The sequence below is a fragment of the Rattus norvegicus genome, chromosome 18, assembly GCF_021556685.1.
Source record: "Rattus norvegicus strain SHRSP/BbbUtx chromosome 18, alternate assembly SHRSP_T2T, whole genome shotgun sequence".
Lineage (NCBI taxonomy): Eukaryota > Metazoa > Chordata > Mammalia > Rodentia > Muridae > Rattus > Rattus norvegicus.
This window is the reverse complement of record NC_141551.1, coordinates 70,200,450-70,222,738: the sequence shown is the minus strand read 5'-3', so window position 1 is coordinate 70,222,738 and position 22,289 is coordinate 70,200,450. Positions and strand designations below refer to the sequence as shown.

The following is a 22,289-nucleotide window of genomic DNA, read 5'->3' as shown; positions in this document are numbered from 1 at the left end:
AATGTGAATAACTGTAAAGTCTGCCTTTGCTCACAGGCCTACATAAACTCTGAAAATGGGAATGAAGGAAGCAGATTGGAGCAGGGTTTTCAAACAGCACGGGCCTTCCATCGCTGAGTGGAAGAATGGTGTATCCGTGGCTTACTCTACAAATAGGAAGACGGTGCCTATTCTCCTAAGAACATATACATCCTTTTGTCTTTGTTCCTCCAACAGGCATACTCCGTGCCACTGAATTCTGATAAAAGGGTCTTCTCTTGTATCAAGCATGCTGATTGCATGGATTTATACATTGTATAAATACACTGTGGAATACATTGTTTATACAGATGTATTGCACAAAGGGTATGCGGCTACCTTCATCTCAATAAACAGGATGAGAGACTAAACTCAAGTTAGGAAAAGAGGATACCTCACACAGGATAAATGACTACAGTTATTCTTTTAAAAGACAACACAGGAAGACGTAAGAAATGAAAGGTACATCCCCTTCTTGCCCCCACCCCAAGAACAGAGCTATTCAAAGCACAGAGGAATGGCAAACATTTGGGACTCAGTTGAGGGTAAGAAATTGCTTACGGTGGTGAACTTGACCCTTCAGTTCACAAAACCACAAGGAAGGCTGACATTCTACTTCCAGTTGTCAGTCCTGACAACAGTGCCTGGTACCACATATGTACCTGACGTCAATTAGTGAGCTATAATCAGCTTAGGGCTCAGTGGGGCTAATCCCCTCCTATCCCAAATGGAAGCATGCTTAAAACTCAGGATTCCTGGTGCCAGCTCCCATGGTGTCCTAGGCAGAGTGGGAACAGAGTAACTGAGAGGCTTCCATGATCGGCTACCCTGCCTCGCTAGTACTATTAGCATGAGTGCAACACATAAACCAAAAACACAGAACACCAGCTGTTTTCAGGTCAGGGCCAATGCGGAGAAACCAGACAAGGGATGATGACATAAAGGAACCTGTCCTGCTGGAGAGAGACAGAGGGAGTGGACAGAAGAGGCCAGAGGGAGGTGTGAGCGCTTGGAAGAGTCGTGTGAAGGATCTGGAGTAGGGAGTGGGATAAACCGGATCCACTCAGTCCCCACGAACATAGAACGCTGAGGTCTCAGCTCACAGAAACGGATACTCAGAAAGGGAGCCAAGGGGCTCTGGATAGAAAGCAGATGCAGGTGAATACATGTATCCTAAAACTGGCTACCCAGCCCATTATGTGAAAACCTTCGGGGATTTCTTCCTAGTCCCTGGGTGGTAACATTTCCCACAGCTTTCTAAGATCCCTCTCTGTTCTAAGCTATTTCGCTCTTATTGGAGCCCATTTCTTTTCTCCTTGCTCCCATAACACTAAAAGGTAGCCTTCAAACAGGCTCTTTCCCATTTATGTATGTATGTATGTATGTATGTATGTATGTATGTATGTATGTATTCATTCAACTTACCTATTGTGGATGTTTTCTGGTTTTATGTATGTTTTTACAATGTGTGTGTCTTGTGCCAGAAGAGGATCTAGAACTGGAGTGACAGATGTTCGTGAGTCACCATATGGGTGCTGGGAACCAAATCCAGGTCTTCTGCAAGAGCAGCCAGTGCTCTTAGATGCCGAGTCATCTGTCCAGCCCCATTTCCATCCATTTGCTGTTTGTCTTTTTGCTTTACGTTATATCTACTGGACCTTAGAGACAATGTCAGGTGTCACCTGCTACCTCTGCTCTCAATACGATTGTCATCAGGTCCTTAGGTCTAAGCAAGATGACTGGGAGCACAGCCTGGCTTCACCTTGGCAACAGTCATTTCTGTATGACTTGGGCCACCTCTCCTCTCTGGTGTTACCTTGAGAGCTACCTGTGTGTATGACAAGAATCAGACCGGGCAGTCCAAGACTTGGGAGCTTTGCTCAGCTTTCATTCCATAATAAGAGGATGAATGCAGGATGTACTGACCCTTGGTCCTCAGCAGAGAGCCACTTGGAATGAAGAGGTACACACTGTTCCATTTAACAAGGATCCGGGGGAGCAACACACAGAATGCAATAGCTCGTCCGTGCCCCATGCTTCCTGCTATAGCACAGCTCACACAGGAAATTGAACAGCAAAGGGATCTGGGTAAAACATCTTCCTTGACAAAGACAAATGAGGCAGAAAGCAGGGATTCTTATCGCTTTCCACTCCCAGTGTCAGGGTGCACAACACTGAGGACAACCGAGCATGTGCTGCTCAGAGAAGGCGATGGTGCACGCAAGAGGTGAGGTGCACACAAGAGGTGGGGCGCTTTAGGAGATGGGCGGCCTAGGCCAAAGGTAAGTGGCCAAGAAGGAAAAACAAAGGGGCTACTTCATGTGTTAAGTGTCACAAACAAAACAAAAAACAAACGAAAAAAAAAGCAAAAGAAAAAAGATTAAAGGAGTGAAATCATCAAACCCAGCGGGGTGAGGAGGCAAAGACAGAGCCAGGAGTTCATCAGCATCACAGCTCTCTATCCTTGACTTTAAAACTCTTTGCATTGTTCCGGCAACAAGGCTCAGTCAATAGAATGCTCACTGCACAAGCGGAGGACCCAAGTTTAGATCCTTGTTAGGCACATAAAAGACGGAATTCAGTGTGTGCACCTGTAAACCCAGCACTGAGGAAGCAAGGGCAAGAGCACCCTGAGGCTGGCTGGCCAGCAAATCTAACCAATGGGTGAGCTTCAAAGTTAGTGAGATACACACATACACTCACAAACACACACACACACGCATATATACACATGTATATACACAATGCACATACACACATACACACATATGCACATACATACATATATACACATGCACATATGCACACATACATATATACATACATACACGCATGCACATAAACATACACAATACACATGCATATACACACATGCATACATACACATAAACACACAAATACACACATACATACATATATGCACATGCACACACACATATACACGCATGCACATACACATATACATATGCATCCACACAAACACAGACATGCATACATACACATAAACACAAATACACACATACATATATGTATCTATATGTACACACATAACATTTTTGGTTAGGGGTCTTTTTACTGCTGGAAGTAACTGATTAATCTTTTTACTGCTAGAAGTAATTAATTAGTGACTATAAATAAGGACAGGTTCTTCCATGTAGGCTCAAGTCAGATAAACCGACTTCTTAGACCACTAAATTCCTTTGGAGAAGCCTGTGAGGTATGTACACTACCGTGTGTCCACCCATGGAGTGATGGGGCAACCTTCCATGTTGTTCTTCCCATGTTAGCTGTCCTCCTGACTCAGAACCAGACAGAGTCCAGGATACAGACATTAAAGCCGATTGAGTTGGAACTCTATCCTACTACTGATTGGCTGTCTGGCTTTGCACATGGTTGGTAACTTAGCCAATCATTTTGGCATCTCTTAAGACTGAGATCCTTGAGCCCTAAGCTGTTCTGATTGGTGCCTTGAATTTGTACTGAAGTCTCTAATATATCCTTATACCCTTGCCAGATTAACTTTCTAAATCGATGCTCTAATCACATTTTCCCTTTTCAAAACGTTAAATAGCTATCAGCTCCTTATCAGATCGAGTCCAGGCATTTGGACCCCGCTACGACATATAACACCATTAATGAGTAAGGCCATTAACGAGTTTGGTGGATTCTACCGAGAGTGTTGAGTATGTTGAGCCCCGGTTCTGACAGGCTCTGTAAGTCACTTGATCATGTTACAAAGGAAACTCTGTGCACTGCATATCCACTACAAGATTATATGATGGTTTCCTGAGTCAGCCACATTGACCACTTAGTCTTTGCATTGTGTACCCCTACCCAGGACTGCATTTGGGGTACTCCCTCTACCTGAAGTTTCTTCAACAAAGGCCCGTGGGAGTCATCCCGACCAAACCAATTACCCACTGTTCATTTCAGAGTAATGCCCGGTACTCAGTCATCTCATGCCTCATAATGTCTCATGTACAACTGCTTTTTAATTTAATTACTGGCCTATTTATACCATGCCTGGGTGTTTGCAAAGCCCTTAGTCATGTACTTCACACTCAGTGGTCATAAAATCAACAGGTCTCAGTCTTTGTATCTTAAGAGAAGTCAGAAGCTGAGCAGGTCCAAGAAATGTGCTCACGGTGCCTGAGCTAGAAAGAAAGAACGCACGTTTCTGCCCTGTTCAACCTTCCCTGCTCTACGCTGACCCTTCTTTATGACCATTCCTTTCTAGAATAATGGAGCAGTGTTAGCAAATCTAGCCCTGATATAAGGTGAAATACAAGTCAGGCATCCTCAGCACTGATTGGCTCACTGTCAACTTCTCTGCCCAAACACTGTGACATCAAAACACTTACTCCACAATTTTACTAAGGTGTTAATCATTGATCTAATGCCCTAAAGCCCAAGTCTCATGATTAAGAGTATCAGATAAAAGGTTTTGGATGGATAGTCCAGCACCTGAACTGTGCTATGAGTATAGCCATGCTCATATATATAGTGGATATATATATATATATATATATATATATATATATATATATATATATATATTGAAGCTTCCTTCCTGTAAAACCAATCTGGTGACCCTGCCCTCATGGGTCACCTATGGCAAGAATGGGGCTAACTGTGTGGAGTCTCAGACAGGCACAGATCTGAATCTCTGAACTAGAATCTCTGTGAGAAGATGAAGTGAGAATGTCACATGCTTAGGCTCCTAGTACCCAGCCTACTTGTAAATCAGGAGTGAGAGGACATCTCATTTTGCGGAAGCACAGAGAGGACTCATCAGGTCTGACATGGTGTTCAGCCATTCTATTCTTTTCTCGATAGTGACAAATCATCCGGGAACAGGAGTGTCAGGAAATATTCTATTTACCCCGGGATAATCAATCTACTCTTCCTTGCTGTCTACTCTCTAATTACATTGTCAACACCACCACTGATACAAAGAACATCTACTGTGGCAGCAGTGGGAAGCCATCATGCTAGAGAACAGGAACAAACTGTTCAACAAAGCCATCTGGGTCAGCACCATGGACAGAGGTGCTTGCTGGGAGACTGGGAAAAGTCACAGAGAAACTTGGAAAGGATGACTGTTTCAAAACGGCAACATTGTATCCTGTCTGTTTTAATAAATTGAAACAAAACGAAACAACCTGAGATGGGAGTATCAAACCCGTATTAATATAAAGCAATAAAAACAGAGAGGAGTGGTAACAGGGCAGAGAGGGCAAGCTAGGGAGAGGAAAGTTAGGCTGGAGGTAAAGTTAGGTGAAGTATACAGGAAAACTTCAGGGAGGCTGACTAAGGTGTGACCCAAGAGTCGCACATTTACAGTCACTTTAACGCAATGGAGCTCTGTCCCGAGACCAGGAGCTACATAAAAGACATTGTTGCTACGAGAGAAATCTGGGCCTATGAATGCAAGCAAAACATTTGAGGTACAACAAAAGAGCCAGGCCTGATAGAGGTAAGAGCATGCTGCAGCAGGATATCTGAAGGAAGGGCACTGTATGAGGGCCCCTGCAGACCTCAGGTTCCAGGGGTGGGGATGACAATAGGCTTTTTCCAATTACGTCGGCCACTGGGTCCTGGCATCCTGCCAAGCCCTCCCCTTCCCTCCACTCCCTTCAAAGGCCCAGAACTCAACTCAAGCCGTTCAGAAACCTGTCATAAATACACAGAGAAAGCTGCATAATTTGTGCTTAGCAGCCAGAGTCTCAAGTGTTTACATGGTAAGATGAAAATGGACTTCTGTGTAAAGGATATGTGCATTTCCCACATCTGTTTCACAGAGGTGCTAGGAGCCGGGAGCTGTTTATAGAACCACATGTGTGTAGTATGATACATACATGAAAGCAATACAACTTGTATTGGGTAGTGCTGTTCCCAGTGGGTCTGTTTGTACCGCATCTGAGAGAAAGAATCCCTGAATGCCCCACTCAGTCTACCTTCTCAACATATAAGCAAGGACAGACTGAGGGCCAGCATCCCCTCCCCCATGAGTGGGAACTGATACCATCTTTGCTCATAGAGCAACGGCCTGAATGACAATTCCCACTGCCTCCTGGGATCCTCTATCATGCGGCTGCAGACCTAGGTAGTCACTGAGTTCTGTGGTGCCTTCTCTGTTTGAAACTAAAATCCTTTGGGGCAACAGGGGAAATGCTTTCTGCGACTTTGGGCTTTACAGGTGTGTTGTGGTTTGTGTCGCTAGCTGGTGGTGATGGTGACACATATATGTATTAAGTGTGGCTATTTCATTTGGTCCTGGAACTGGTTTGCAAGGAACGATATGAGCAAAGAACAAAAGAACCTCTGCTTAACTAGCTATTCAGTTGGGATCTGGAAAACTTAAGAAATTCACCTAAAACACAAGTTCTTCCTTTGACCTGGCATAAAATACAGGAGTTTTCATTTCCTACAGATTGCTTTATCCCCCGTCTTCTAAATTTAGGGCTTCCCTGAAGGTAAATTGCAACATCACTCTTCCCTTCTCCAGGTGATCCCTTAGGGAAGCTTACCTTTTTTCCATGAGTCTGTCACCTACAAGCTATGCTTCTCAGATCCCAGCTACCACGAGAGTCTCAGTGAAGGGCTATCTCTATTGCCTTGCCTTGTGGACATGCCAGTGAGGGATTGTCTTAAGTTAATTGACATAGAAAGACCCAGTCCACTGTGGGTAGCACCACTCCCTAGATAGGGTGTCCTGAACTATATAAGAGTGGAAAAAAATCAAGCTGAGTACAAGAAAGTAAATGAAAATGAATGAATCTATTCTCTTTGTTCTTGGATGTGCTGTGATTACCAGCCTCAAGTTCTTGCCTGAACTTCCCTGACCATGATGGGCTACAATGTAGAATTGTAAGCAGAAATAATTCCTCTTCCCCCTAAGTGTATCAGGATATTTTATCACAGCAATAGGATATGAAACTAACCCACTTTCTAGCCCAGAGCTGTCCCGAGAGTTACACCTGTCTTATACCTGTCTTCTGGGCAATTGGATGTGGAGACACCCAAAGGTTCCATGTCCAGAGAAGAATTCTTCAGTTCCCTAACCCTTCTGTTCATCTCCTTGACTTCCCAAGGCAGAAATAACAGGGGATTCTTGGGACCTCTCTTTCTCCTTACATGAAATCTGGATGGCTGTGTTGCCTTGGTATATTTAGAACACATCCTCTTGGCTCTACTCTCCATCTTCTGTCTTTTATGCCCCATCATGGCATGAGTCATCCTTGTCAATGTTATTCATGCCCTTAGTCCACCCCCCCTCACTGTTTCTGGGGAAATATTTCTAAAAACTCATCTGAATGTGTCCAGGCCCTCGTCAGTGCACCCCTGTTTGAGACATCTTTAGTACTCTGATTCTTCATATTCTATTCCTAGGCAGAGGTGATGAGTGGGTACAAACAGTGGGGGAACACAGACAATGGTCATGGAGAAACACAACATCCAGAACATTCAGAGAGCAGAAGCCAGAGCATGGCCTCTGACAACTACAAAGAAAATGAATTTGCTTACAAGCAGGTAAATCTAAGTTGTAGTCTGTCCATGATAGTTATGAATGCAGCCTGTCACGCCATTGGAAACTTACTTAAACTATTTTGAGATTTCTTTTTTCCAACAACAACAACAGGAGGAGGAGGAGGAGGAGGAAGAGGAGGAGGAGGAGGAGGAAGAGGAGGAGGAGGAACAAACCCCAACAACTTGATTAAGTATGAGCTTCGTAATTGATAATGGCATACTTTATAGTCCAAAGGCTAGACACACTTCTAAGATTCTCCAACCTGGGTGTACAAGGCCAACACATTGGTCCTTATGATGGTCCTTACATCAGACCAGCAGAATCACAGTCTGTAGGTTGGAACCTGGGGATGGATTTTAAATTCCACAAGAGACTCCACTGTTGTGCCTTGGGGTTAGGAACTACTTTACCACTAGAGCTTTGTTAAATTAGCTACCATGTGAACGCTAAGGCAAGTGAAACAATTCAGACACAGTTTAACTTCTTTATTGTCCATGGTAGCCTGTATACAATGTAACTCACACAGCTTAAAACCCAGCTTGAAGAGACTAAACAGCCCTTAGTGGGAAAGCACAGTAACTGCTCTTCCCAGCTACCGTCAACAGGTGCCACTGCTTTTCTTTCTAAGCTCTCACTGCTCACTTAGAAAAAAAAAAAATCAAGCAGCTTCCTCATTAACTGGATTTATATCATTGGGTTTCAGAGTTCGAATGTAACCAGGTGTGGTGGCACAACTTGTAACCCAGCCTGAAGCTAACTATGCCGTGGGTGTCTACTCCACAGGCCATAGGGCTTGCTGAAGAGAGCCTGTGTTTATGCGTTTATGGTGGTGTCAGGAGCTTAAAAGGCCTGTTCAGGACACATGATGGTTAAATGGAACTGAGAACAAAGGCCCATTTGAGAACCACCTACTCCATGTCTAGTGCACCGTCGGCACTCAGATATCTCATGATGGATGAATAGATACTAGGGGTGGAAAAAAAAAAGAGAACCCTCAAATATTGCTTGGCTATGGAAAAGCTCTACTAATTACACCCATTCATGTCAGCTCTTTGCTATCTATGCCTAAACGGCGAAGTGCATGATTATGAAGAGCATTAAGCCCGATACACTGTAGGGCTTAATGTAGCTGCTGTAGGCTTCATTCAGATGCAAAGATAAATGTTCCATCATTTTCGTTGCCTATAGAATATTTAAAATGCACTAGATTTCTCTCTCCAGGAACAGATGTTATATACTTGCCTTGGGGCTCTCACCCACGACACAGCTTTCGAGTCCAAAACCTCTTGAGTGCTTTAGAGGCAGATAAAATAAAAGGTCTCAAGAAAGTAATTAGCTTCTAAGGAAACACTCAGAAGAGAAACAGCAAGTCTCATGCTGAACAAGTATTTTGAACCTCAGTTTCTCATTGACCTAACAGATCTGAGTGTGTTTCAATTATGGGTTTGGGAACTAAGGTATCAAGGGATACTGGAGATGGTACGTGATGGACGGTGAATAACTCCACTCTTCTGGAGAAAAAGTAAGCTAGTGAGGCTGGTGGAACTTCTGCAAGGCCTGCAGGAAGAAGTCAGGAGTCCACATGGTTTCCATGCTCTGCTAGAAGACTGCCAATGCACTATATCTCCCTCCCTTCAGCTGAGGCTTGAGGTCAACTGAGGTGTCGCAGGATTCTCAGAGAACACAGAACTAGGGGCTGAAAGACAATGGAATGAACTGCTTTCTTCTCTTACATCAAGTAGCCAAGACCCCAAGAGAGGAACCATGTCCTCACTGACCACGGGTTATACATTAGCTAACAAGCTTTTAGTCCAGGAATTCATTTTCTCCAGCTTCAGCCCCAGCTTCAACACGTCGCGTGCCCTCTCACTTTGGTTACCATTAGCATATTAGCATTAGCCCAGGAGCAACCAGTGAGAGCGACTGTGGCACGAGGAAGGATCTCATCTGACCACGTCAAAGGACAGCTCAGTTTGGGTGGCTCAGTCTGCCTGTAGGGTGGATCTGGCTCAGGATTCCACTGTGGTCTGTGCTGTGGAGCCTCAGCAGAGACCTGAAGATCCCATGTTCAGACTAACATACAAGGCTGTCTGCAGCAAGGTGCACAGAGTGTGAGAACCCAGGGAATGCCCTGTGGGATGTAAGGCTTGGGAAGTCCAGGGTAGAATGAGGAGACATAAAGACCCAGAGACCAGGCATGGACCTGACCAGGCAAGCTTCATTCATCACCTAAGAACTAGTACCAGTGCGTATCACTCACAAGGGGCCTGTGGTCTATTCTGAGTAACACAGACGCTTCTGTTCCAACCAAACAGGACTACTGGTGCTTGTCATTCAGCTCATACTTTCTTCTTACATCTTCCTGTGAAAATTCTCCCTTCACTATCTCTGTCCCCTGCTCTCTCTTTGAGGCTCAATGTAAAAATCATCTTTGGAACACCTTGCTGAAAATTCTCCTAAAAGTGGACATCTTTCCCTCCGGGGGTCTTCTCTTACAACTGCCTCTTTTTCTACTTCCAAGTGAAAAAAAAAGAGAGAGAGAGAAAGAGAGAGAGAGAGAGAGAGAGAGAGAGAGAGAGAGAGAGAGAGAGAGCGAGCACCACACAAAGTTGTAGAACCCAAGTCAGACACCTTAAGTCTAGCATTCTTTCCTCCCACCATGCCAAGATCCTTCCACTACGCCTGGAGTGGCGTCTCTGTGAAATGCCTGCTTCTCACTGAGGTATTCAAGCAGATGCAATCAGCCTGAAGGCCCAGTTGATAATTCATGCAATGGCAGAGCTCGAAACAGGCGCAGAAGCCACGTATATCAGTGCTGTTCATCGACAGAGCTCACTTATTCCCTGGTCTCTTTGGTACAACATCCCTAGACTATGGATCCCAGGTCACAAATAATTCAATCCATAGGATCCCTAGAGTCATTTAAGTCCTCAAGAGGCTCACTGTAGTGAGCTGAAGAGACCCAGCAACAGAAATCAATCATTCATTAGGCTAGATGGAAAACTTCCTGACTCTCAGACACCCATCTAACAAAACCAAAAATAAGGTTCTCCTTTCTTGCCCACACAAGATCTGGATAGTATCTGGTGGGTCCCATCTGGAACACGCTGTTGAGGAGAGCCACCTCCCTCTCTCCATTCTTCACAGCACCCCCTCCACCCAGAACTATCTGAGGTTGTAAGGTGACGAAGACAAGAGAATACCATACTTAGGCCAAGGGCTGAACTTCATGCTAGTGGCCTCTGGCAAAAACCAGACATTAGTCAAAGTAAAACGAAATCTGTCAATACTCTGCTGGGTGGGAGTGTAATCATGATCTTGCCAATAGCCAACGGTGTTTCCTGTTCATGGCTTACCTTCCTGGCCTCTCTCAAATTCTTTTATGGTACATATGAGTGCCTGCATGTGCAAGTGTGCGTGCATACACACACACACACACACACACACACACACACACACACGCAGAGAGAGAGAGAGACAGACAGACAGACAGACAGACAGACAGACAGACAGACAGGAGTTAGGAAGAAAATGGAGTAGGGGTAATAAAACATCCAAATTCACCATATCTATTCTTCCCCCATTTAAAGCCTCAATTCCTTCACTCTCTTTTCAGAACAAAACTTTAATGAATTTTTTTTGGGGGGGGGGCAAGATCCTGTTGCTACTTCCCCATCCACTACCAAACCCAGAAGGGTATGTGGCAGGGACGCTTTTCACAGCTTCAAGGACCAGTTGCCCTGGGACAAGATAGATGGTTTTCCTGGACCAAGCAACTAGATGTTAGTCAGTTCATCCAGTTTATCTCTTCAGATGTTCTGTGGAAAAGAGCAGCAAGGGCAGAGCACATGTGTCACAGCCTGAAGGTATGAAGAGCCTGAGCACATGTGTCTCAGCGCATGGATGAGAGAGGAGTCTGCAGAAAGGACAGCGGTTGGTAAACCTCTGCTGGAGAATGCCTCAGAACTACAGGGAAAATGGACAAGACCACAAGGGTAGGGGGTCCACAAAAACCCAACCAGTCACTGTCACTGACATTAATGGGGATACAAGGGCCTTCTTTCAGAGAATTTAGAGGAACATTTGGGTAAATTAGGTCACTTATTTGTGCCTTGGTTTCAACTGTAAAGCCAAGCCCTAAGGACTCCCCAAATTCCTTAATTAGGGGGCAGCATGGCAGAGGATAGAACAGGCCTGGGCTTGCAGACATTTGCAGCAGCAGAATCCCAGACCGCCACAGTCTCCTCAGAGCATCTTGGGCAGCCACAGGTGTGTGTTGCCTTTGTCCTTGATCTAAGTCCACCTGAGCACAGAGGCCTAGGGAACAGCCGTAGAGGAAAGGGGATTGACCCTCCTCACACCACCAGTTAGGAGGTAGGCACTGGAAATGAATGGCACTGGAATCCCGAGGGGATGTATGTAGTTGACATATCGGGCGCCAGGACCCCTGAAGTCCAGAGTTGCGGGGGGAAGAAGGGGTGGTCCTCCACCTCTCCCATGTTGGGTGGAGATGTTGCCAAGAATACACGTGTTGACTTGTGTTTCGCCTTCCATGGCTCTGTGAGGCGGGAAGTATGTTTGTTTTATCTAAACACCGACAAACATACTCTCGAGCGTGGGCGTGGGCAAGGGCTCAGCTGCTCCAACCACTTGGGAATTCTTTTTACCTTTGGGCTGAGTTGTATCCTAGTTTTGTAATGAAGCCTGGGAATACCACCCCTGAACAAAGCAGGGCCTTGTGTTCCCAATACAGAGACCATCAATGGCCTGAAGGTTCAGAAAAAGGGGGTACCCAAGAGGACCAAAGCTGCAGATAAATGTTTCCTGAATCAAGAGCCATTAACTGTCCAAATGTTGACAGCAGGAAGATTGATGTTGGCAGAAAGTTAGAAGTTTACATAGGAGGAGGAGAGATCTAGAGGCAGGAATTTGCTGTACACAGAACCAGACTTGGATGTTTGTTTCTTCCTAGAAGGAGATTTGGCAAAGAAAAAATGCAAATATTTATCTACCCTGTGCTCTGAGGTACAGAAAGAACTCTTCTAAAATAGTAAACTTCCTTCCTTTTGGGCTATTAAGCAGTAGCTCCCATTAGTGGAGTGGTTGTTTTAATGCAGGTATAACTGACTACTCCTTTGGGAGGGAAATTTGAGGTACTGGCATTGCACACTTTGGGGGACTGTGTGTAATAGAGTATGGTTAAGGAAATCTTCAAACATCCCAGGTTTGTTTTGAGTTTTTTAAGCCATTTTAGGTTTTTCTTTAATAACTATTTGTAGTGATAATCATTTGTGAAACCTGAAATTGTACGTGTAAGTGTCTTCAGTGGTCCTTTAATGTGATTCAGCCAAGATCCTGGAGTTCTGAACAGCAAAAAATTCTACTGACACAGAGTAAGGACAACCAGGCTGTCCAGCAGTCACAGCCACATGCTCTGAGGACACACAGAAGGAAGCCTGGTACCCATTCTCACGGGGCTCACAGGCCTGTTCTTTCCTCATCACTGACATGAGCAAATGGCTCTTTCAGATGTCACCGTTCCGTGCTAAGCAGTGTGTGTGGCCTGGTAGGCAGCTCTCTCAAGGGTGTTTCTGCCCGCCCTGCCCTGGTATGGATCGATCAATCAATCCGGAATATATCACAATTCTTGGGGAACGTCAGGATTGCCTCTAGTCCTAGTTGCCTAGAAGAAATCCAAACAAGTCTTGGGTGGAAGTCTTTGCAATTTAAAATCATTCGCACCCTGCTTCCGCCTCTGTCCAACCGATCTGAACCTCACCTCCTGAGGCCTCAAATGAAACCTTCCAAGGTTGCTCCCCATTTCCCGATGCAAATACTCTATGCAAATACAGGGTCATGGATGGTTTTGGAGCTATGACACGCGTCATAGAATTTGCTCATTCATACACTGGTTCTTCATATGCTGACAGAGTGGAAGAACCACAAGAATAGCTATTAACATTTCCACGACTCCGAAGAAACCCTTGTGTGTTATCAGCTGCTTCCCACTGCCCCCCCCACACCTCCCCTCCCCCGTAGTCTTCATACCCTACCTACCCTGATGAACTTTCTGCCTCTACAGATTTATGTATTCAGGACATTTTATGTAAATGACATATAGTATGTTGCCTTCTGTGACCAACTAGTTTCTCTCAGTGCAGTGTTTTCAAGGTTCCTCCACGTTCTGTCAGCACTTCCGTAAACCTCTAATATAATCTTCCAAGGTATCGGTAGCTTGTATCTTGTTAATTCATTTTCAGCTGATGGGCATGGGTTATTTCCACTTTGGGCAACGATGAATAGTGATGGATTTGTAGGTGGGTTTCGGTTGGGTGAATGCTTCCATCTCCCTTGGGGTCCACTGTAATGACTAGTTACCAGATCTACCTGACACAAGCTATCATCATCTGAGAGGAAAGAACCTCAACTAGAAAGTGATTTCATAACATGGAGCTATAGGCAAACCTGTAGGACATTTTCTTATCTAGTGATTTCTGGGGAAAGGCCCAGCCCACTGTGGGTAGGATCACCATTGAGCTGGTCTTGGGTTCTCTAAGAAAGAAGGCTGAGCAAGCTATGGAGAGCAAACCAGTAAGCAGCACTCCTCCCTGGCCTCTGCATCAGCTCCTGTCTCCAGGCTTCCGCCTCCTTTGATGAGGCATGATGATGTGGGGGTGTAAGCCAAATACACCCATTTCTCCCCAGTTTGCCTTTGGTCATGGTGTTTCAGTACAGTACCAGCAACACTAGAGCATTCCATAAAACACAATCCTAGGTTTTGGATTTACTCCACTCACCACAACTCTCTTGCCCTATGGTCCAGGCTCTTGGAGGTCAGCCTTTTAATTGTTTCACTGAAAACTGCTCTACAAACTAATTCCCCATAATGGTTTGAAGTCTTGTCCATCTTGGACACACATTAAGTGCACTGGGCTTAAGGATCACCTCAGTTCCTATTGAGGCAACAGTGAGCAGCCCTGGGGTGTGACTCTGTCCATGGGTTCTCTTTCTCTTGAAGCTGAGCAGGAACACTGGACAAGGGGTCTCTTACCTGACAATTGTATCTTGTTAACTCATTTCAGTTGATGGACATGGGCTACTTTGGTCCATGAAGAATATGTTCCATCAGGAGTCCACATGTATTCAATATGGAGTCCAGGAAATGCCCTTTCACCCCCAGCACCTCATCACCTCCCCAGTAACCCTCTAAGAAGCTTTGCAGCTGCCCAACCCTCTGACTCTATCCATCTTCTCCCTGCAGGGTCCCTCTACCCCACCTGTGACAAGTTTAAGTCAGTAAGGGGAGAAGCAAAGTTCACTCCCATTCCATCCCTGTCCAGAGCAGGCGTGACAGGTCCCTGGGATATGACCCCAATGACCCCACGCGAAGCTCATCTGCCACAGGCTCTCAGAAGATCCTTCGCCCCATCCCTCAGATACCCACCCCTTAAGATACAACCCCTTCGCTGGGCACGAGGCCACCTTAGCATCCACTGTGTGGCAGCTTCTCCAATCGCGCCATTCAGCTGCAGACTTTCCTTTCTTTAAATGTGTGTGATTTATTCCTGTCCAAACCAGGGACTTATAGGAGACATCGACATCACAAGGAATGTAATGTCCACCCATTATTTATGTGCATCTCATTGTCTGACATATACTAAGAGTCCAACAGAGCTTAGCAATCAATGGGGGTACGGGGGGGATCCTGAAACCTTTCCTCAACTCCTGGTCTGCTGACCTAACCTTCCTACACCGGCTGCAAGATCAGAGGCAGTTCTCATTTTACATCACACCCGGGGGGGGTAATAAACCTTTGTCCTCCTCTTATATTTATTTGTCCATTTGTATTTTAACCCTCGGAGTCTGCCCATGTCTGCACAGGCATGGGGTCGCTTACCTCTCTGTGGCCAGGCTTCTAAAGCAAAGTGACTCTGTCCTTCTGTAGCCACCAACTGGCAGTAGTTCCTCAGCTAGGGGCGGGGACCTCGAGACACCCCCACATCCCCCTCCCCGCTGGCTCATTCCTGTCAGCATTTACAGAGACTGAAATTATTTATCTTAAAACTGACTGCCGATTTTTTTTTTATTTCTCCTTCTGAGTGAGATTTAATCATCCTCCTTACAACCCTCCTTAGTTTCTTTGGGTCTGTGGATTACAGCATGGCTAATTTAATTTAATTTAATTTAATTTTATGGCTAATATCCACTTAGAAGTGAGTACATACCAGGCATATTTTTCTGAGTCTTGGTTCCCTCACTCAGGATGATCTTTTCTAGTCCCATCCACCTGCCTGTAAAGTTCATGATAATTCTGTTTTTTAATAGCTGAATAGTGTTCCATTGTATAAATGCACCACATTTCCTTTGGTCATTCTTTAGTTAAGGGACATCTAGGTTGTCTCCAGTTTCTGGCTACTACGAATAAAGCTGCTTTGAACATACTTGAGCAAATGTCCTTGTGGGATGGTGGAGCATCTTTTGGGTATGTGCTGGGTCTTGAGGTAGAACTATTCCCAATTTTCTGAGAAGCCAGCAAATTTATTTTCTATTGTTTGTACAAGTTTGCACTCCCACCAGCAGTGGAGGAGGGTTCTCCTTGCCCTACACCCTTGTGGGCATGTGCTGTCACTGGAGTTTTTGATATTAGCCATTCTAGAGGATAGAAGATGGAATTTCAGGGTCGTTTTGGATGTGGTTAGAAGAGGGGGTAAGGGAGTGGAACGGGGACGGGGATCAGATGTGGAGAGGGGGTGGGAGGGGCCTGGGAGAGAGAATGCAAATTGATAGGGGTGCATCTCTGGGACAAACTGGAAACCTGGGGCCTAGGGTAGGGGATGTCTTAGTCAGGGTTTCCATTTCTGCACAAAACATCATGACTAAGAAGCAAGTTGGGAAGGAAAGGGTTTATTCGGTTTACACATTCACATTGCTGTTCAGCACCAAAGGAAGTCAGGATAGGAACTGACACAGGGCAGGAACTTGGAGGCAGGAGCTGATGCAGAGGCCATGGAGGGATGCTGCTTACTGGCTTGCTTCCCCTGGCTTGCTCAGCCTGCTTTCTTATAGAAACCAGGACCACCAGCCCAGGGATGGCCCCACCCACAATGGGCTGGGTCCAACCCCCTTGATCACTAATTGAGAAAACGCCTTACAGCTGGATCTCATGGAGGCATTTCCTCAAGGGAGGTTTCTTTCCCTGTGATAACTCCGGCTTGTGTCAAGTTGACACACAGAACCAGCCAGTACAGGGGAGGTTCCCTGGAGTCTATGTAGGAAACCCTAGCTGAGACTCCTAGCAACTGGAGATATGGAGACGGAAGTATAGCCTCCTATAGCCAGGCAAGACTTGCAATGGACAGAGGGAGACACCAACCCGCCCACAAAACATTTGACCCAAACTTTGTCCTGCCTACAAGAAGCACAGAGACAGAGATGGGGTAGCAATTGAGAGATGGCCAGCTAGCACAACAGACCAACTTTAGACCCACCCCTTAGGAGAAACCCAACTCCTGAGACATTAATGATCCTCTGCTATGCTTGCAGACAGGAGCCTAATGCAGACATAGCTGTCTCCTAAGAGGCTTCATCCAGCAGCTGATGGGAAACTGATGCAGAGACCACAGTCACACATCAATCAGGAAGAGCTCTGGGAATCTTGTGGAAGAATGGGGAATAGGATTGAGGGAACTGGAGAGGTCAAGGACACCATAAGACCTACAGAGTCAACTAACCTTGTCCCATGGGGGCCCACCAACCAAAGAGCACATAGACCCCCTACACATTTGGAACAGATTTACAACTTCATGTGGTCTTCATGTGGGTCCCCTAACAATTGGAGTGGGAGCTGACTCTGACTCCCATTGCCTGCTTTTGGATCCTCTTCCCCTAGTTGGACCGCCTGGTGGGGCCTCCGAGGGAGAGGGTACACTTAGTCCTGCTTACACTTGATGTGCCAGGGCTGGAGGAGAAGAAGAAAGTGTAACGGGGGAGGGGCTTGCAAGGGTGGCACTGGGAGGAGAGAAGGGAGAGGAGACTGAGATGGGGACATAAAATATATAAATAAATTAATAAAAAAAAAACCCAGATGGCAGATGACATACTTAGGAGTCGAAAATCAGCTCAGGGACTGCGACAGTGACCCAGGGGAAAGTAGACAAGAGACCTGAGTCACAGTTCAGGAGAGAGACGTAAAGGACATTTTCCATCTAGGAGAATATGCATATTTTAATAGATTTTGACTCAGAGCTGACAGCAAAGGTAACACTTTAAACAAAGTGACAGGCCAAGAGATGGATGTTTTTCCAGCAGGAGAATCTCTGGCCAGTCGACTCACTAATAGAATACAGTTGCTTGTCTGTCCTGACAATTTCAAAACTCCACATGGACTGATACCCAGGGCTCTCAGTCCCTCATTCCTGCCAGTCAGACACAGGGTGGACAGGGAAATGAGCAGACAGAGGAAAGCAAAGACTGTATCCATCTGAAATCCAGTACTGGCCCTGCATTCCCCTGTCCACATACGGGAGGGCATGTGGATATGCATCAAGGGGAAAGTGTCACCTGCCTTGTAACATGTTTGCACAACCATCAGTAGCAAGGAGGATACAATACACTTGCTCTCTCGGCAGACTGGCTGTGCTGCTGTTGAGAAAACTTCCCACTGGAAAGAGTTAATTAGCCAGTATGCAAATGACACTGGAGATAACACACACGCGCACGCACGTACACATACACACACGTGTGCATGCACGTGTACACACACACACACACACACACACACACACACACACACACACACACACACACACACACATGTGTCCAGGCATGAGTCAGAGAGATATGCAGAAGTCTTGGAGGGACAATGAGAACCTGAGGTAAAAAGTCAGTCTGATTCCAGCCCCAGTCCTTCTGTCCTTCTGCTCATGACTTGGTAACTGACCCAGACCCTTCGCCCCGGGGCCTCACCACTCCATAGGCCACACTTCTGCATCCTAGAGTTGCAGGGATTAGCTATGAGGTAAGGGAGAAATAAAAAACCAAACACCAAGCTGGAGAACTCACGTGAGAGTTACAAAGAAAGCTGACAACCACACCGTCCGACGGTAGCCAACACAAGGCCTACCCCGACACTGCACTGCACTACAGTGTACTCTGTACCCCTGACCAACAACCCATGCAGCACCATGGTGCTAGGCCTCAGCCCTGTTTGCCTCATAGAGGGCTCAGTTGAGATTGACTCACGAGGTTGGAAATTTACATGTGGGTTTCTTCTCATATAGCAGAGCTTAAAATGTTGACTGTCCTCAGGGATAGATCTGAATGGTGACTTCCTCCCAACAGTCTCCCTTCTAGACACCATCAATTCCCAAGGTTGGAATCCATAAGCCAAGAGCTGCACTCCCTGGATTATACTGTATGTTTAGCTACAAGCCGTGCCTCCATGAATGACTGGAGTAGGACTAGAACAGATCCTGTGTAAATCCCTTCTGTTCCTTCTTTCCTCATTAGTCTCCCTTCCTCTTCTTCCCCCTCCCCTGGTTTCAGCAGACAGAATTTCTACCTACCCAGTTTCCCAAGTCAGGAACCCAGGCCTGTACCCAACCAGTTAACGTCATGGGGACAGGAGTTGTGGCTTCCAGGTCCCCAGTACCACTGTCAAGCAGCCACGTGTCTTAGGAGAGATAGGTAATTTCTCCATGGTTCCACTGCCAACTCTCTGAAACTGTGATCTTGTCCTAATGTTGATTAAATAGCACCCATACATCACACAGGAGAGCCAGGACATTCCCTCTCATTGTCATGCATATCAACAATGAGGGGAAATATTTTTTGAAGTGTATTAATATGCGTTTCTCTCCCACATTTCTTTTATATGACACTCTCCTTTTTCAACTCCTGGCATTAATCTGTCCCACAAGACTAGGATTTTTATAGTAGGAAGACAAAGATGAATGGAAAGTGCCTCAAAGTTCAGCCTTTGATGACCAAAATAAAACATTTTGGTCCCTAATGTGACCGACTGCCTGGAACGTCCGCCAGCTGCTGTGGAGATGGGGTATTTTAATATCTATTAATTTCTACTTAGCTCCTGTGAGCCAAATCTGTGGATTCAATGAACATCAGGGCCAGAGAGAGCTCAGAATACGGCATGATATGGGCCCCGCTGGCTGAGGGCAGCCAGAAGAAAAGGGAGCAGAAACAAATCCCCATCAGTTCCCAAGGCTGGGTGCCATTCATAGGCCAAGAGCTCCCAGAATTGTGCTGGGCATTTGGCTACGAGCCACCTCTCCGTGAATGAGTGAATTAAGGGATCTAGACCAGAACAAACGGACACAAAGGGACAATCATGCCCTGTTACAGAGACAAGGGAAGGGGGAAATAAGTGTTCAAAAATCTAATGTGAGAGTCACAAAGAAAGCTAACATTCACACTGTGCGCTATGTACGGTCTGATGGGAGCCAACCCTTAGACACACAGGCCTACCCTGCTCTACACCCCTGGCAAAACACCCATGAAGTACCATGATGCTAAGCTCCGGCCCTGTTTGTGTTAAGCAAAAGGGGAGGGGGAAATCTATGTTTCAAGATGTTCCTGAGGCAGAGCCTTTACCCGCTTCCTTATCTCAGATTTAGAATCGTTTAGAGAATCCTTTGGGATGGACTTAAAAAGACAAACCTCAAGGGAAGGGTTGGATTCAGTGTTGATACCCTCTGGTCTGTGTGTGAGAGCAGATTAAGGCCATGGAGGCAGTGTGTTATGAACCCAAGGGATGCGCTGGGAGGTGTCGGGGGGCAGAAATGGTCTCTCAAAATTAAACGCCCTCTTCCTTCTCAAGAGTAAGTCCTACAACTCTGCTAAGAGAGCAGCCGCTCTGTGCTACAAAAGTCTATTTTTGGCAACTGACCACCAGGACTGCAGAGATCACCACCATTAATTCTAAGCATATCGCTTCATCAGTTCAGCTCTCCAGGAGAAAGAACACTAAAAGAACTCAAAGCCTGGATCATAGTGAGTACGTGGCTACTTGGCTAGGCGGCAAGACAGCTTTTAACCGTGACAGGCCCACGGCATACTCCGCAGCAGAACTGAACCAACCAGCACCACAGTGTGACCGGAGTCCAGAGAAACAGAGGTTACAGCAACCATTGTAACTATCTAGTGACGCCACTCTCAAATATCTAGATTCCAGAAGAATGGAGCAGGGCCACAATCCACTCTAGTCAGACTAAAGATGAATTGTAGCCCAAGTATGCAAGCAATGGAGTATAGGATAGTAGGGAAAGCTGGATCTAGTGTACCCAGTGAAGTCTGTCAGAATGGTAAGCTATCATATGACAGATGGTAGCTGGGCCAGGAAGCGTTCAGTCTGGTGGAGACAAGACTAAACGGTCATTTCCAGCTGCTCCAGAAAGAGGCAGATGCTTGGGTGGGAGTGAGCAATGGGGAGGCAGATGCCTGTTCACCCCTGAGTGCTTCCAAAGAGTGGAGCGGGTAGAGTCCAGAGGGAGCTGCAAGTTTCCACCAGACTGGGTATCACACACTGCAGGATGAAAATGCTGAAGTAGAAACCTTTAGTCCCAGATGGTGTGACCTCAAAAGCCTTTCTCTGTCAGGTAGAGACTCATTCCTCACACTCTTGCGTACCACCTCGCACGCTACAAGGTAAAATATGAGTGCCCATAAATGCAAGAAAGGGAAATGAGCTCTACTGTGGAAATGACAGCCCCACACGAATGCAAAGAAAAATCTCTGCCGAGGACTGCTGAGCTGGAGTTTGTACGTGTCAGGTAATCATGATGGATCGATATGGGTGAGGACAAATGAATGGCGCGAGGGAGCCTAATGACCCCGTGGGAAAGCAGAACAAACCGGAGTGGGCATCGATCCTGAACAACCCAATGGAAGAGCATCCCACACACCATGTCAGCTAAAAGCAATCAGAGAGCTCCTTGGTTCACACCTATGTCAGCAGGCCTTCGGAGATCTCCCAGGATCGCTAGCTATTCTTAGCTAGTAAAGGCCAGTAGTCAGAACAGTTACTGGATTTCCTCCTTCTTCCCCCTCTTTGCTCCTGGCTTCAAAGCAGAATCTAAAAAGAAATACCATAATTCTAAGTATTCTTGGTGTTTGCTCTTGTGAAGAAGGTTAATTCCATTTTTAACCAAAAAAAAAGAATATCATTGATCACAAAGCCTTTTTATCCTTTGATTCTGGGAATGTGGAGGACAAGCAAATTAGTTTCTGTCATCTGTTGGCTGCAGGATTTCCAGCATCACTCATCTCTAACATGGGGTGGGAGCCAGACAGACATAAAAAGACTCTGTTGATTGAAGAATGTCCACCAAGGTAGTGGAGGACACACACATAGACTGCCCTGTGGTAATACTACGCCATCTTTCAGTCTTTCCACCCCCTCGCTCATTCAAAAGTTCTCTTGCTTCTCAAGTCTGAGGTTACCTAGGCTATCCAGGCAATTTTAGCACAGTTCTTAACCCTGCCACGAGACAGCATTTGCAGATACCCACGCACAGCCTCTATTAGATTGAGGCCTGGGTTTTGGTAGTTTGAAGTCTTCCCAGGGGTTCCTCTAATATAGCCAGGGCTGAGACAGACTTCAAGAGGTGGGGCAGCTGCCAAAATTGGAGAATCTACCGTCTAACTGGTTTCCAAGTTCCGAGACCTTTCTTTGATCAAATATGCCCTTGGATCATTACTTCACAGGGAGGTGTTAAAAGCAACC

The 22,289-nt window shown here is 46.0% G+C and overlaps 1 protein-coding gene across 6 annotated transcripts in view; it reads right to left on the bottom strand.

The window, feature by feature from the left end:
• Nucleotides 1-22,289, bottom strand: part of Myo5b (myosin Vb) — a 303,903-nt gene that overhangs the window by 142,520 nt on the left and 139,094 nt on the right.